The sequence below is a fragment of the Rhinoderma darwinii genome, chromosome 13, assembly GCF_050947455.1.
Source record: "Rhinoderma darwinii isolate aRhiDar2 chromosome 13, aRhiDar2.hap1, whole genome shotgun sequence".
NCBI classification, from domain to species: Eukaryota; Metazoa; Chordata; class Amphibia; order Anura; family Rhinodermatidae; genus Rhinoderma; species Rhinoderma darwinii.
Genome location: NC_134699.1, coordinates 18,519,749 through 18,535,136, shown reverse-complemented (window position 1 = coordinate 18,535,136; position 15,388 = coordinate 18,519,749). Strand labels below are relative to the sequence as shown.

At 47.3% G+C, this 15,388-nt stretch overlaps 1 long non-coding RNA gene across 2 annotated transcripts; it reads right to left on the bottom strand.

Moving 5' to 3' along the window:
- Window positions 1–662: 662 nt before the first annotated feature.
- LOC142665728 (uncharacterized) lies at window positions 663–14,933 on the bottom strand. 2 transcript variants are annotated; one of them, XR_012851554.1, is made up of 3 exons: window positions 14,826–14,933; window positions 2,423–2,489; window positions 663–2,153 (listed from the first exon to the last, which is right to left on the bottom strand). It is a non-coding gene; the product is annotated as an uncharacterized LOC142665728 (long non-coding RNA). The 2 variants fall into 2 exon arrangements; XR_012851553.1 differs by lacking the exon at window positions 14,826–14,933 and adding an exon at window positions 14,755–14,823.
- Window positions 14,934–15,388: the final 455 nt, after the last annotated feature.

Sequence of the window (15,388 nt, the reverse complement as noted above, 5' to 3'; positions counted from 1 at the left end):
ATGTGTAAAGGTTTTATATGTTTTTTCTACGTTTGCACAATAAAAACCCTTTTAGAAAAAAATTACTTGTTTTTGCATCGCCGCATTCCAAGAGGCGTAATTTTTTTATTTTTCCGTCGATGTGGCCGTACGTGGGATTGATTTTTGCGGGACAATGTGTAGTTTTCATTAGTACTATTTTGGGGTACATAGGACTTATAGATGAACTTTTATTTTATTTTTTATGGGGGGAATGGGAGAAAAGAGAGAATTTTGCCGTTGTTTTTTTGCGTTTTCTTTGGACGCCGTTCATCCGGCGGTTTAATTAATGTGTTCATTTTATTGGTCAAGTTGTTACGATCGCGGGGATACCATATATGTGTATGTGTGATTTGTTTTGACCGTTTTATTAAATAAAACCACTTTTTGGGGCAAAAAAGTAGTTTTATTTGACTTTGACTGTAATTTTTTTTATTTTTTTTTTCACAAACTTTATTTAACGGTTTTACTTTTTTTTTTTTAGTCCCACCAGGGGACTTCACTATGCGATATGCCGATCGCATATATAATGCTTTGGTATACTTCGTATACCAAAGCATTATTGCCTGTCAGTGTAAAACTGACAGGCAACCTGTTAGGTCATGCCTCTGGCATCGCCTAACAGGCAGATGCTGAAGACAGACCTGGGGGTCTTTGTTAGACCCCCGGCTGTCATGGAAACCCGACGGCGACCCGCGATTTGTTTGCGGGGGCGCCGATCGGGAGACAGAGGGAGTTCCCCCCTCTGTCAAACACATTAAATGCCGCTGTCACTGTTGACAGCGGCATTTAATGGGTTAAACTGCCGGAATCGGCGCGTGCTTAGATTCCGGCAGTTGCAGCAGGAGCCAGGCTGTGTATAACAGCCGTGCTCCTGCCGCTGATCGCGTGGGTAAACTGTCAGTACCCGCGCGATCACAGGACGGATATATCCGTCCTCCTGCGCGAACTAGCAGCTGCTGAGGACGGATATATCTTGGACAAGTTCGGCGGGCCGGATTAAAAAGCCTAACGGGCCGTATGTGGCCCGCGGGCCGTAGTTTGCCCATGTCTGAACTAAACACATCTCATTGATAGCTATGACATTGTATTATATAGTAACTGATATCATTACGTATACGGCATATCCAGAAGTTGTCCAATCCCAGTTGTTGTCCTCGATGTCCCGGTATCATGCCGGCCGCTCCTCTACTGATCGGACTCTGGAGATCACAGCACGACTATGGTCATCTCAGCTGTGAAAGAGAAAGAGAACACTGCCCTCCTATGTCACAGGAGACGGCCATTTGTATTATACCAGGTCCTTTATGTGGTATAAAGCAAATGGCCACCCCAGGAGGGCAGGGATTAGGCCTTTGGTCTGGAAGCCATTTTTGGCACATTTGATGTCCTCCCTCCTGGAGTTTTCCTGCTCCTTCTAGGCCACCTGTAACATGCAGACTGCGCCTGGCAGCCGGTTCAGAAGCACCTTCTTTGACTTCTCTAGCTGTTTCTGAGGCCAGCTGTTGACCAGTAAGTCATAGGCGCTCGCTGTAAATTGCATCCGTTTCTGCGCTTGGCAGACAGTCCAGAAGCACAGTCTTTGACTTCTCTGGCTGTTTCTGAGGCTAGCTATTGACCAGTAAGTCATAGGCACTCGCTGTAAATTGCATTAGTTGCTGCTCCTGGCAGACAGTCCAGAAGCATAGTCTTTGACTTCTCTGGCTGTTTCTGAGGCTAGCTATTTCCTGGAGTTTTCCTCCTCCTTCTAGGCCACATGTAACATGCAGACGTTCATCTTTTCTTCGAACTTTGGGAAAACATTGTTCCCTGTTATCCCGGCATAAACCCATTTTATTAACCTCCTCCTGGAGGTGGTTTATGGTCATGATGGACTTTACACAACCATGGGATGCTGTGGGATAACTTTTAAGGAGTCTTTGCATGTGTGACACGGAGGAGTTATAGGAGGACATCAAACAAGGCTCTTGCTAAAGTCATAACGCATTGATTCTACGTATTTACCTTGACCTGTATAATCCGTGTGTTATGATATCAGAAGCTCCAAATATAAAATTAAAGAATTGTCTCGTTACATACGATTTTGATGAATCTCACAGTTCTTGTCATCTTCAGCCGCCATCCAGATCTCCTCCCTGCAATGAAACAAGGACAAATATTGGTGCCATTTTTACATAGTTTACTTTAATAAATACGGGTTAAATTATGTCTCCTGGAAACCACGACCACTTTTCTTGTCACCTTTTAAATTTGGCAATTGACGACTTTACCAATTTACAAATTTGTCACATGTCACCACAATTTGTGACTTTGTTTGGCACAGCTTACACAAAACACTGGTAAAACCTGCTTAGTAAACCTGGGCCATGATGTGACTAAATGAAAGTATACGTTATGTACATACCTAAATGTTTGGAGATTGGTGGCATAATGGCGGCAGATTTTCCTCCTAATATTATTGTCTCCAAAACCTGAAAGTAAAGAGCAGAACCTCCTATTACGGTGTGTATAAGCCACGGCCCCAGGTGCCATTTTGTTCTCGCCCCGCCATGCGTCGAGTGTATGGTGTTTTTTGTTTCCAGTGTTCCGGATTCCTGATGAATTATCTTGTGTCTTCTCTACTCATCTTCTTATCTTGGACGGAGCAGTTGCCCCCTGATCCCCAGTTTCTGTAGAATGAGTCATTGTGACATCATGCAGTGAGGTAACAATGGTCGCCTGTACTGATGATGTCACAAATATGACCAGAAGTGACATCTCCTGCTATTCATTGTATTGATAGTAACTTATTACATTGGTTATCATTGCTTCCTTTCAGGGCACAGTCACTTTAGGCCTTGAGGATGCAGCAATTTCTTTACGTTTTGTATCACTGTGTCCTGTGGGTCATCATTTTTAAAACTTGCTAAATAAAACCACCTTCTATAGAAAATTGTTTTTTTTATATATTTTTCTTGTTAGCACTTTTTTAACCCTTTTAATTCCTAATAAATTTTATTAAACTGTGATTAACTTTTTTTTTGTTCCACTAGGGGACTTCAAAATGTGATCGCCTGATCGCTTATGTAATGCTTTGCTATACCAAAGCATTATTGCCTCAGAGTAAAACAGACAGGCAATATTTTAGGCCTATTTTCTCCTATTACTCCATATTACCTCCTTATATCTCTTCCTATTACCACATATAAAATTTATATAAAAGTCCCGTTACACCATATGGCCTGTTCCCATAGGCCTCCTCCTCCTCCTCCTCAGTGTGAGTGACTTGGTCTTCATTGAAGGGGTTATTTATTTGCCAGACTGTAAAACTCCTCGGTGCATTATAATACCCAAACATGTATTTTTTGAAAAGTCAATAACAAAACTTTATTATACATAAAATATATTAACAAGTATTCAATATAAAACAAAAGGACTGAAGGAGAGAACACAGAGGACATAGAATGACACAACCCTAAACACTGCAAAGAACGTGAAGCCTCCCAAAAATACCAAATACTAATATAAAGTTTTGTGCATATGACTAGGGGAAGCCAGTTAATGTTGTCACAGAAATATATTTTAAAAAAATTTAAGGTCAGCACCATCGTAGGAGGACAATGAAAAAAGCAGGCAAATGATTACAGCAAGGGAGACTAATAAAGCCAGCCACACAATGCGTAACATCAATTCTTACCCTTAAACATGATGTAAAGGTATTTTAGAGAGCAAAGCACTAAAGTCCTCGACACGGGTTTCGCAGTTACACCAGCTTCGTCAGGAGTGAATGTATGATAGAGGGTCATATATAGAGAAGACAAAAGTACTATATGTGCGTCATCTGTAGGGAGACATAGCGGCGAGTATTCATCATGGTGGCGCATGTCAGACAGAGTGCGAGACAAGGTAAACTATGTCATCACATACTTCCTCATGGTAACATGTACACATTTGAGCACATCGCCACGTCCCCTAATTGGTGCATGCTTGGGACTCACTCGTTAATGTTCAGCACACAGAGCCAGATGTCGACTCCGACGAGACAGACCTTGAAGCTGGGCCTGTGGAGCCATGATCCCCAAAACATACAGACTCAACATGAAGCAACCTGACAAAGTCCACTGCGGAGATGTCCCCCCTGTGTGTTCTGACGCGCTATTGGAGACACCGCTCTCAAGACCACCTGTGTGGCGAAAAGTCCATTATGCCACTCCGGACTCCATCTTCCACTCCGGACTCCAAATCTATGATTAATGCAGAGGTTCTCAAACATCTTAACTAATGGAGCCCGGAGACACATCTTCTGCCACAGCCTGGCTCAGCTGCTCAAGAGGGTTCCCTTGGAGAATTCAATGCCAAACAGCTCTCTTGTGTGTGGTAGAGGTGTTCACCAAAACCCTGATCGCAGAGAGTTATGTCAGCCCCCGGAATACTGCCGCAGCACATCAAAGGAACCTCGACCAGCGCTGCCAACCCAGCAGAGGTCGTAGATGCACTACTTGCCACATGGCCCCTCTTGGACAGTACCCTGGCTACCAGTATCCACAACATTCCCATGTTTCAGGACATGGAGATACCAGTGGAGCAGCCCCTGCCACCTCCACTCGTGATTTTTTTTACATGTAAGTTTGTCTAATTTATTTTATTTGTTTTGAAAAAGTCAAGGGTCAAGGGTCCTCATTCTCTTGCGAGTCCCTACACTAAACTAAAGTAGACGAAAATGGAAAGGCAACAGTTCAGAACCAAAGTTTCAACTGGATAGCATCCATCTGCTATGGAATCGCTCCCACAGGTGACAGAAAGTAGTCAGCATAGAGGTCCTGGATAGCCAGTCCTGACGCTCCAGGTCTTCCATACTGGTTCTGTTCCAGAGGGATGGTAGATGTCGGCATGTAGTGCTGCAGTTCCCCATCCAACGCAGCATCATGAATCCGGGAAAAGTTGTGGAGGATGACCAGACTCATCTGCAAAGAGGACTGGAATACCCGCCATTTGCTGCTGTTAATCCCAAAGGCGCACTCAATATACCGCCTCGCTTGGATGAGCCGGCAGTTAAAGATGCGCCTTTGGTCATCCAAACCATGCCTAAGGAATGATCGCATCAGGTGAGGGGATAGTCAAAAGCCTTCATCAGCCACGATGACGAATGGTGTTGGAGGTCCAGAAGATCCCAGCAGATGTCTTGGTTTTGGAAGAGAGAGCTGGTTGGACTGAAGCCGTTCACCAGTATTATATTGAGGGAACACAGTATGTGGCAGTATTATATTCAGGGGCATAGTGTGTGGCAGTAATTGTTTGTTTCATTTTTAGAGTAGGAATAATTTTCTTCAGTATGCTACACTGCAGGTGTCCCACACGCCAAATAGTGATATCTGCAAAAGTGAAAATTATTTTCTATAAGGAACATAACTCTGTAACGCCACTGGCAGGTCCTTGCCACAAGGTCTTGTACCTCCTTCTGCAGCCTGTTCCACCCCCAGGCTGCCAACGTCTGCTCGTAACCTTTGCTCCTGGCCATTGTGTCCTTAGTGCGCGTGCCCGCGCTCTGGCTGTCTCTTAAAGGGCCAGCACGCAAAATTCTAATTCCTGTTGCCAGGGCCGCCATCAGGAATTTCAGGGCCCCCTACAGCTAAATTTTCTGGGCCCCCCTACCGTGGGACCGCCTGTTAACGGTACTCCGTCCAGCACTATATTATGGTACCCAGGGCCGCCATCAGGGGGGGTATTATGGGTACTGATGTGAGAGGCCCGGCCAAACCTAATTGAAAGGGGGGCCCGGCAACTGCCGCGACTTGCCTTTGGTAGAAAAAAAACAGGCCCCTGCAATGGGGCTTGTTTTTTTCACCAAAAGAATGTCGTGAACTGCGGGCCCCCCTTTCAATTAGGTTTGGCCGGGCCTCTCACATCAGTACCCATAATACCCCCCCTGATGGCGGCCCTGGGTAGCATGGGGGTCTTCAAACACTGCCGCCCGTGCGACCGATCGCGCACACCCGCAAACTCCCGCGCATGCGCTCCCGCCTGGAACTGCGCACCGAATTTTGAGGCAGATTTTGACCTGCCCACACTATCTTGCCGCGTTTTTTGCCCGCGGCGATTGATGACAGCAGACAAAAAACGCAGCGAAAAATGCATTTTCTGCCTCCCATTGATTTAGATGGGAGGTCAGAGGCAGAACCGCGGCAAGAAAGGACGTGCTGATTTTTCTTTTTTCCGCGACTGGCTCCCATTGATTTCAGATTAAATCAATGGGAGGCGGTTTTGGAAGTTTTTTTGGTGCTGATTCTGACGCAGTGTCCGAGTCAATATCAAGGCCCAAAAACTCTGTGAACTGGGCCTTATTGTTAGGGCTTATTCAGACGAACGTGTAATACATCCGTGCAACGCGCGTGATTTTCACACGCCTCGCACGGACCTATATTACTCTATGGGGCCGTTCAGACTGTCAGTGATTTTCACGCAGCGTGTGTCCGTGTGTCCGCTGCGTAAAACTCACGACATGTCCTATATTTGTGCATTGTTCGCCCATCACGCACCCATTGACGTCAATGCGTGCGTGAAAATCACGCCCAGCACTTCCGCAGCCGTATAAACTATGAATGAAAACAGAAAAGCACCACGTGCTACAAACATACAAACAGAGTGTCATAATGATGGCGGCTGCGGGAAAATCACACAGCCACGCATCATACGCTGCTGCCACACGGAGCTGTTATGGACCTTTTGCATGCGCACGCAAAAAGCACACGCTTGTGTAAATCCGGCCTTAGGGTAGGAACACACTAGGCATGAACGCTGCGGATTTTATGCAACACATTTTATTGTGGATAATCCGCAGCGTATGCGTATTACAGTCGCAGCCGAGTAGATGAGATTAGAACAAATCTCATTCACACGCTGCAAAAATAATGGACCTGCAGTGTGGCTTTTGGCTTTTTAAGCCTCAGCATGTCAATGTATTCTGTGGAATCGCCGCTCGTCTGTTGCGGAAATGCTGCGGTTCTGCCGCAAAAATCACACATGAGAAGAAAAAAAAAGGCACTTTTTTAAATTTATAAAAAAGTTTAGACTTGCCCCGGCCGTAGTCCTGGTGACGCGATCCTCTATTCCGGGCTGCGCTAATAATAGAGGATCGCGTCACTTGGACTACGGCCGGGGCAAGTCTAAACTTTTTTATAAATGTAAAAAAGTACCTTTTTTTTCTCATTTGTGATTTTTGCGGCAGAACCGCAGCATTTCCGCAACAGACGAGCGGCGATCCCACAGAATACATTGACATGCTGAGGCTTAAAAAGCCACACTGCAGGTCCATTTTTTTTGCAGCGTCTGGATGAGATTTGTTCATATCTCATCCACTCTGCTGCGACTGTAATACGCTGCGGATTATCCACAATAAAATGTGTTGCATAAAATCCGCAGCGTTCATGCCTAGTGTGTTCCTACCCTAAGGCCGGATTTACACGAGCGTGTGCTTTTTGCGTGCGCAAAAACGTGGCGTTCTGCGCATGCAAAAGGTCATAACAGCTCCGTGTGTCAGCAGCGTATGATGCGCGGCTACGTGATTTTCGCGCAGCCGCCATCATTATGACACTCTGTTTGTAGCACGTGGTGCTTTTCTGTTTTCATTCATAGATTATACGGCTGCGGAAGTGCTGGGCGGGATTTTCACGCACCCATTGACTTCAATGGGTGCGTGATGCGCGAACAATGCACAAATATCGGACATGTCGTGAGTTTTACGCAGCGGACACGCGGACACACGCTGCGTGAAAATCACTGACAGTCTGCACGACCCCATAGAGTAACATAGGTCCGTGCGAGGCGCGTGAAAATCACACACGTTGCACGGACGTATTACACGTTCGTCTGAATAAGCCCTAACAATAAGGCCCAGTTCACAGAGTTTTTGGGCCTTGATATTGACTCGGACACTGCGTCAGAATCAGCACCAAAAAACTTCCAAAACCGCCTCCCATTGATTTAATCTGAAATCAATGAGAGTAAGTCGCAGAAAAAAGAAAAAGTAGCACGTCCTTTCTTGCCGCGGTTCCGCCTCTGACCTCCCATCGAAATAAATGGGAGGCAGAAAATGCATTTTTCCCTGCGTTTTTTGTCTGCTGTCCTCAATCGCAGCGGGCAAAAAACGCAGCAAAAAACGCAGCAAGATAGTGTGGGCAGGTCAAAATCTGCCTCAAAATCTGCCTCAAAATTCTTTAAGGAATATTGAGGCAGATTTTTTCGGCCTGCAAAATACTCTGTGTGAACAGGGCCATACTTAAACAGCACTTTGACACACTTTACTCACCATGTCAGAAGAGCTGCTCCCACTCCAGTCCTCTTCAGGCGATGTCTTCGGTCCAGACGTAGTCCTTCACCTCCAGGCTCCAGAAAATGGCGGGGATCGTAGAACAGCCGCCGCGCAAGAACTAGACTCCTCCCCCTCTCCTTACGCAGCTACGCTCTGGAGAAGGAGGAGGAGGCGGAGTCGGATGAGGAGGCGGGCGAGGAGGAGGACGAGGAGGCGGAGTCGGAGGCGGAGTCGGACGAGGAGGACAAGGAGGACGAGGAGGACAAGGAGGACGAGGAGGCGGAGGAGGACAAGGAGGAGGCGGGCCAGCAGGTAAGTAACCGTGCGCCGCTATCCCTGTGTGGCTGTCCTTCCCCGTCGATGTACTTGTGTTGCTCCCTCTCGGCGGCGCGCCTGGTCGTTCGCACGTGGGCGCGCGCTTGCGATCGTGCGCGCTTGCGGTCATGCGCGCTCGTACGCGCGCAAGCGGCGGTGATAAGAGGGGGGCCCGCAGCTCGGGGGCCCGCAGCAGCTCACGACATTGTTTTGGTGAAAAGAACAGGCCCCATTGCAGGGGCTTGTTTTTTTCTACCAAAAGCAAGTCGCGGCAGTTGCCGGGCCCCCCTTTCAATTAAGTTTGGCCGGGCCCCCTACATTACTACCCCTAATACCCCCCTGATGGCGGCCCTGCCTGTTGCCTCCACACCGGATTCATACACTGCCGTCCGGCAGCAGGGTTCAAAAAGCCTTCACAAAGGATCAAGAAGGCCATATGGTAAAGTGGATACAGAGCCGCTAGTATCGGCTCTGCTCCAAGACTCTGGAATTCCCTGACATCGCTGTCCACATATGAACAGCGATGTCTGGGGCTTCCCCAGAGCCGGAGTCCCGAGCAGAGCGCTGGTGTCGGCTCTGCTCCGGGACTCTGTGGAATTCCCTGACATCGCTGCCCATATATGGACAGTGTGTCAGGGTCTTGCCCAGAGCGGAGCAGAGCGCTGGTGTCGGCTCTGCTCCTGGACTCTGTGGAATTCCCTGACATCGCTGTCCACATATGAACAGCGATGTCTGGGGCTTCCCCAGAGCCGGAGTCCCGAGCAGAGCGCTGGTGTCGGCTCTGCTCTGGGACTCTGTGGAATTCCCTGACATCGCTGTCCACATATGAACAGCGATGTCTGGGGCTTCCCCAGAGCCGGAGTCCCGAGCAGAGCGCTGATGTTGGCTCTGCTCCGGGACTCTGTGGAATTCCCTGACATCGCTGCCCATATATGGACAGTGTGTCAGGGTCTTGCCCAGAGCGGAGCAGAGCGCTGGTGTCGGCTCTGCTCCGGGACTCTGTGGAATTCCCTGACATCGCTGTCCACATATGAACAGCGATGTCTGGGGCTTCCCCAGAGCCGGAGTCCCGGGCAGAGCGCTAGTACAGGCTCTGCTCCGGGACTCTGTGGAATTCCCTGACATCGCTGCCCATATGTGGACAGTGTGTCAGGGTCTTCCCCAGAGCGGAGTCCCGGGCAGAGCGCTAGTATCCGCTCTGCTCCGGGACTCTGTGGAATTCCCTGACATCGCTGCCCATATATGGACAGTGTGTCAGGGTCTTCCCCAGAGCAGAGTCCCGGGCAGAGCGCTATTATCGGCTCTGCTCCGGGACTCTGGGGAAGCCTCTGACATCGCTGTCCATACATCGACAATGATGTCAGGGGCTTTCCCAGAGCAGGAGTCCCAGTGATGTCAGCAGCACAGCTGGAGGTCCAGGAAGAGCCTACTAGCGCTCTGCCTGGGACTCCAGCTCTGGGCAAGCCCCTGACATCACTGGGGCAGCCTCTACAGAGGGCACTGGGGCAGCCTCTACAGAGGGCACTGGGGCAGCCTCTACAGAGGGCACTGGGGCAGCCTCTACAGAGGGCACTGAAATATTTCAAATTTTAAACCTAGTGGTATTATTATAGTAATGTAGTATTATTATTATAGTAATATAGTGTTATAGTCGTTCAAATAACTGATTGATTAACAATAATTTTGTATCAAATTTGAAAGTAATGCGGCCCGTCAACTTCCCATTTTTTCTATATGCGGCCCACTTACCCGGCCGAGTTTGAGACCCCTGGTCTAGATGTTACCATCAGTGTACTGTGTGTCTGATTTATACAGTATGGATGTAATCTTAGATATGGGAATAATCCTCTTCTAACTGCATGTATGTATGTTGATTAATATCACCATTTGAGATTTTACAGTGTCATTGCCACTGGGCAGTTGGAACTGGATTAATGTCCAGGGGTAGCGATGGTCATATAACATACCTCCCAACTTTCAAGTATCGCAAAGAGGTACAACCATTTCTTTCTTTTTAAGCCACGCCTCCAATCCCGCCCAATCTCCGCCCTCAGACACCCAGTTTAGCCCACACAGTATCATGCTCTCATAGTGCCATCCCACAGTATAATGCCGCAATGGAATCCTTCACACAGTATAATGCCCCCATAGATGCACCCATACAGTATAAGGTCAGCACAGATGTCCCCATACAGTATAATGCCCAGAGAGATGCACCCATACAGTATAATGCCTCCGTAGCTGCCCCCGTACAGAATAATGCCCACACAGATGCCCCCATACAGTAGAATGCCCACACAGATGCCCCCATATAATATAATGCCCCCATAGCGGACACCATACAGTATAATGAACACACAGATGCCCCCATACAGTATAATGCCCACACAAATTCCCCCATATAGTATAATGCCCCAATAGCAGCCCAATAGAGTATAATGCTACCATAGCTGCCCCATACAGAATAATGCTACCATAGCTGCCCCCAAACAGTATAATGCCCCATAGCTGCGCCAATACTGTATAAATGCCTCATAGCTGCCCCATACAGTATAATGCCACTATAGCTGCTCCCATACAGTATAATGCCCCCTTTGCTGCCACCATACAATAATGGCCACATAGTGCCATTGTGCCCACATAAAGTGCCATAGTTCTCACAAATAAAGGGCCAGTGCCCACATATAAGGGGCCAGTGCCCACATAGATAGCGCCACAGTGCCCATGGAGATAGTGCCACACACAGTGCCGATATAGATAGCGCCTCAGTGTCCCCTGTAGGCAGTGCCCATATAGTGCCACAGTGCCCATGTAGATAGTACCACACCCCCTTGAAGATAGCGCCATTGGGGATCTCTCTAGGAGCAGAATCCCCAGCCAGAGCATCGGCTACACTGTGGCCAGGGATTTTGCTCCAGGAGGAGCCCCTGACGTCACTGTCCATATACAGTATGGACAGTGACATCAGGGGCTTCCTCTAGGAGTGGAATCATATAGAGTGTCGGCAATCTTCTGGCCGGGGATTCCACTCCATGACAGAGGCTCCCTCTAGGATGGCGTCATTACATCGCATCTGTCTGCTCATGGCCGCTAAAGCAGGGAGCTGACGGTTCCTTGCTTCTGCATTGGTTTCAACTGTATCTGCATCCTGAGAATGCAGATACAGTTGACATCGGGATCTACCACTGGCCGCCTGAAACAGAGGGGCACCGCCCGGAATCTGGGACTGTTGGGAGGTATGATATAATCCTCACTGTATAAAGTTAATGCATGCTATGTCATGTATACCTTAGAGTACTCGACTATTACTGAATGCCGTATCCTGCATACTGTACCTTAGCGTACTTGACCTTCAGAGTTAAGCTGGATTCACACGAGCATGTTCGGTCCGTAAAGGACGGAACGTATTTCCGCCTGAAGTCCCGGACCGAACACACTGCAGGGAGCCGGGCTCCTAGCATCCTAGTTACAGTGGAGGAAATAAGTACAAGATCCCTTGCTGATTTTGTAAGTTTGCCCACTGTCAAAGTCATGAACAGTCTAGAATTTTTAGGCTAGGTTAATTTTACCAGTGAGAGATAGATTATATATAAAAAAAAAAAGAAAATCACATTGTCAAAATTATATATATTTATTTGCATTGTGCACAGAGAAATAAGTATTTGATCCCCTACCAACCATTAAGAGTTCAGCCTCCTCCAGACCAATTACACACTCCAAATCAACTTGGTGCCTGCATTATAGACAGCTGTCTTACATGGTCACCTGTATAAAAGACTCCTGTCCACAGACTCAATTAATCAGTCTGACTCTAACCTCTACAACATGGGCAAGACCAAAGAGCTTTCTAAGGATGTCAGGGACAAGATCATAGACCTGCACAAGGCTGGAATGGGCTACAAAACCATAAGTAAGACGCTGGGTGAGAAGGAGACAACTGTTGGTGCAATAGTAAGAAAATGGAAGACATACAAAATGACTGTCAATCGACATGGATCTGGGGCTCCATGCAAAATCTCACCTCGTGGGGTATCCTTGATCCTGAGGAAGGTGAGATCTCAGCCGAAAACTACACGGGGGGAACTTGTTAATGATCTCAAGGCAGCTGGGACCACAGTCACCAAGAAAACCATTGGTAACACATTACGCCGTAATGGATTAAAATCCTGCAGTGCCCACAAGGTCCCCCTGCTCAAGAAGGCGTTTGCAAATGAACATCTGGATGATTCTGAGAGTGATTGGGAGAAGGTGCTGTGGTCAGATGAGACTAAAATTGAGCTCTTTGGCATTAACTCAACTCGCCGTGTTTGGAGGAAGAGAAATGCTGCCTATGACCCAAAGAACACCATCCCCACTGTCAAGCATGGAGGTGGAAACATTATGTTTTGGGGTGTTTCTCTGCTAAGGGCACAGGACTACTTCACCGCATCAATGGGAGAATGGATGGAGCCATGTACCGTCAAATCCTGAGGGACAACCTCCTTCCCTCCACCAGGACATTAAAAATGGCTCGTGGCTGGGTCTTCCAGCACGACAATGACCCGAAACATACAGACAAGGCAACAAAGGAGTGGCTCAAAAAGAAGCACATTAAGGTCATGGAGTGGCCTAGCCAGTCTCCAGACCTTAATCCCATCAAAAACTTATGGAGGGAGCTGAAGATCCGAGTGGCCAAGCGACAGCCTCAAAATCTTAATGATTTACAGATGATCTGCAAAGAGGAGTGGGCCAAAATTCCAACTAACATGTGTGCAAACCTCATCATCAACTACTAAAAACGTCTGACTGCTGTGCTTGTCAACAATGGTTTTGCCACCAAGTATTAAGTCTTGTTTGCCAAAGGGATCAAATACTCTGTCCACAATGCAAATGAATATATGTAATTTTGACTATGTGATTTTTTTTTATTTTTTTTATATAATCTATCTCTCACTGGTAAAATTAACCTAGCCTAAAAATTCTAGACTGTTCATGTCTTTGACAGTGGGCAAACTTACAAAATCAGCAAGGGATCAAATACTTATTTCCTTCACTGTATGTACGACGCTAGGAGTCCCTGCCTCGCTGCGGGACAACTGTCCCGTACTGTAATCATGTTTTCAGTACGGGACAGTAGTTCCACGGAGAGGCAGGGACTCCTAGCGTTGTACATAACTATGATGCTAGGAGCCCGGCTCCCTGCAGTGTGTTCGGTCCGGGACTTGCAGCCGAAATACGTTCCGTTCTTTACGGACCGAACATGCTCGTGTGAATCCAGCCTTAGGGTATGTTCACACAGGCTATTTTCGGCCGTTGTGTGGGCCATAAAACGCCCCGAAAAATGGCTAAAATGCGGGAGCTGAACGCCTCCAAATATATGCCCATTGATTGAAAAACGGCGTTCCATCTCCACGGGACGTTTTTTACGCGGTCATTTTTAAAAATGGCCGCGTAAAAAAATGCCTCGTAAAATGAAGTGCATGTCACTTCTTGAGCCGTTTTTGGAGCCGTTTTTCATTGACTCAATAGAAAAACAGCTAAAAAAAAAACAGCCGTAAAAAACGGCTGAAAATGAGGAGCTGTTTTCCCTTGAAAACAGCTTCGTATTTTCAGACGTTTTTTGTTCAGCGTGTGAACATAGCCTTAGCCACCTCTATTTGGGTATACATGACAACATAATGAATGGCTTATCATCTTGCAACTAAATGCAACTTGAAGACAATTGCCAAAATAGCAACATTGCTCTATGCAAAAAACGTCTGTAAAATACGGAGCTGTTTTCAAGGCATAACAGCCTCTGATTTTCAGCCGTTTTTTAAGCATCAATCGTTTTTTGAGTCGTTTTTTTGCGGCAGTTTTTGGAGCTGTTTTTCTATTGACCCAGTGAAAAACGGCTCAAAAAACGGCTCAAGAAGTGACATGCACTTCTTTTTACCGGGCCTTTTTTTACGTGCAGCTTTTGCAAACGGCCGCGTAAAAAAACACCCCGTCGGAACTGAACGCCGTTTTTCCTATTGAAATCAATGGGCAGATGTTTGGAGACGTTCAGCTTCCGTATTTTTATCAGTGTTACGAGGCATTTACGCCCCGAGAAATGGCTGAAAATAAGCCGTGTGAACATACCCTATAATTGTCAATAGGGTATATGTACACACCTGATGTATACCACTAATAGTTCACCACTCAGCAATTTCATGTCTAAGGCAATTGCTAAAATAGCAACTACCTCCAGAACTAAACCATTCGTTTTATGTGGTGTTACGATCGCTGCTGGATGACGGCTGCTTAGTGGGTTGCCTAGGCAATGATGGACGCTTGTGGAGCGGGAGCATCATCCCCCTTAACTGCTGACCATGGGCGTCACAAACATCGAAACCACGGATTGGCTGATCCCGTTATGCAGCTCCACCCATGGGGGTGTGGTTATGGCTTTAAAAGCAGGAAGTGAAGGGCTGGACTTCAAGGTTGCCCTGCTGCCATGCTGTCACTCTGCCAGGAAAAACAATGATTGTGCCAAATCCAGCCCCTGGCAGCATACACTTCTATCCCTGATGATGCCAATCACACGTATAAATTCAGCAGAAACACGTAGGGTAATAAATCTCTTTATTAGGTGACAGGAAAGGTGTTAGTTAGTTGGAATACTTGAGGCAGGTGAAAGCAATGCTAGAATCAGCGTGTCTGACTGCTACCAAGCTAAGGGCTTGTTCACGCGTAACGGAATTGCTGATGAAAATTTCTGCAGCAATTCCGTTGAAAATAGCAGACGTTCCGCTGCGGAAAAAACGC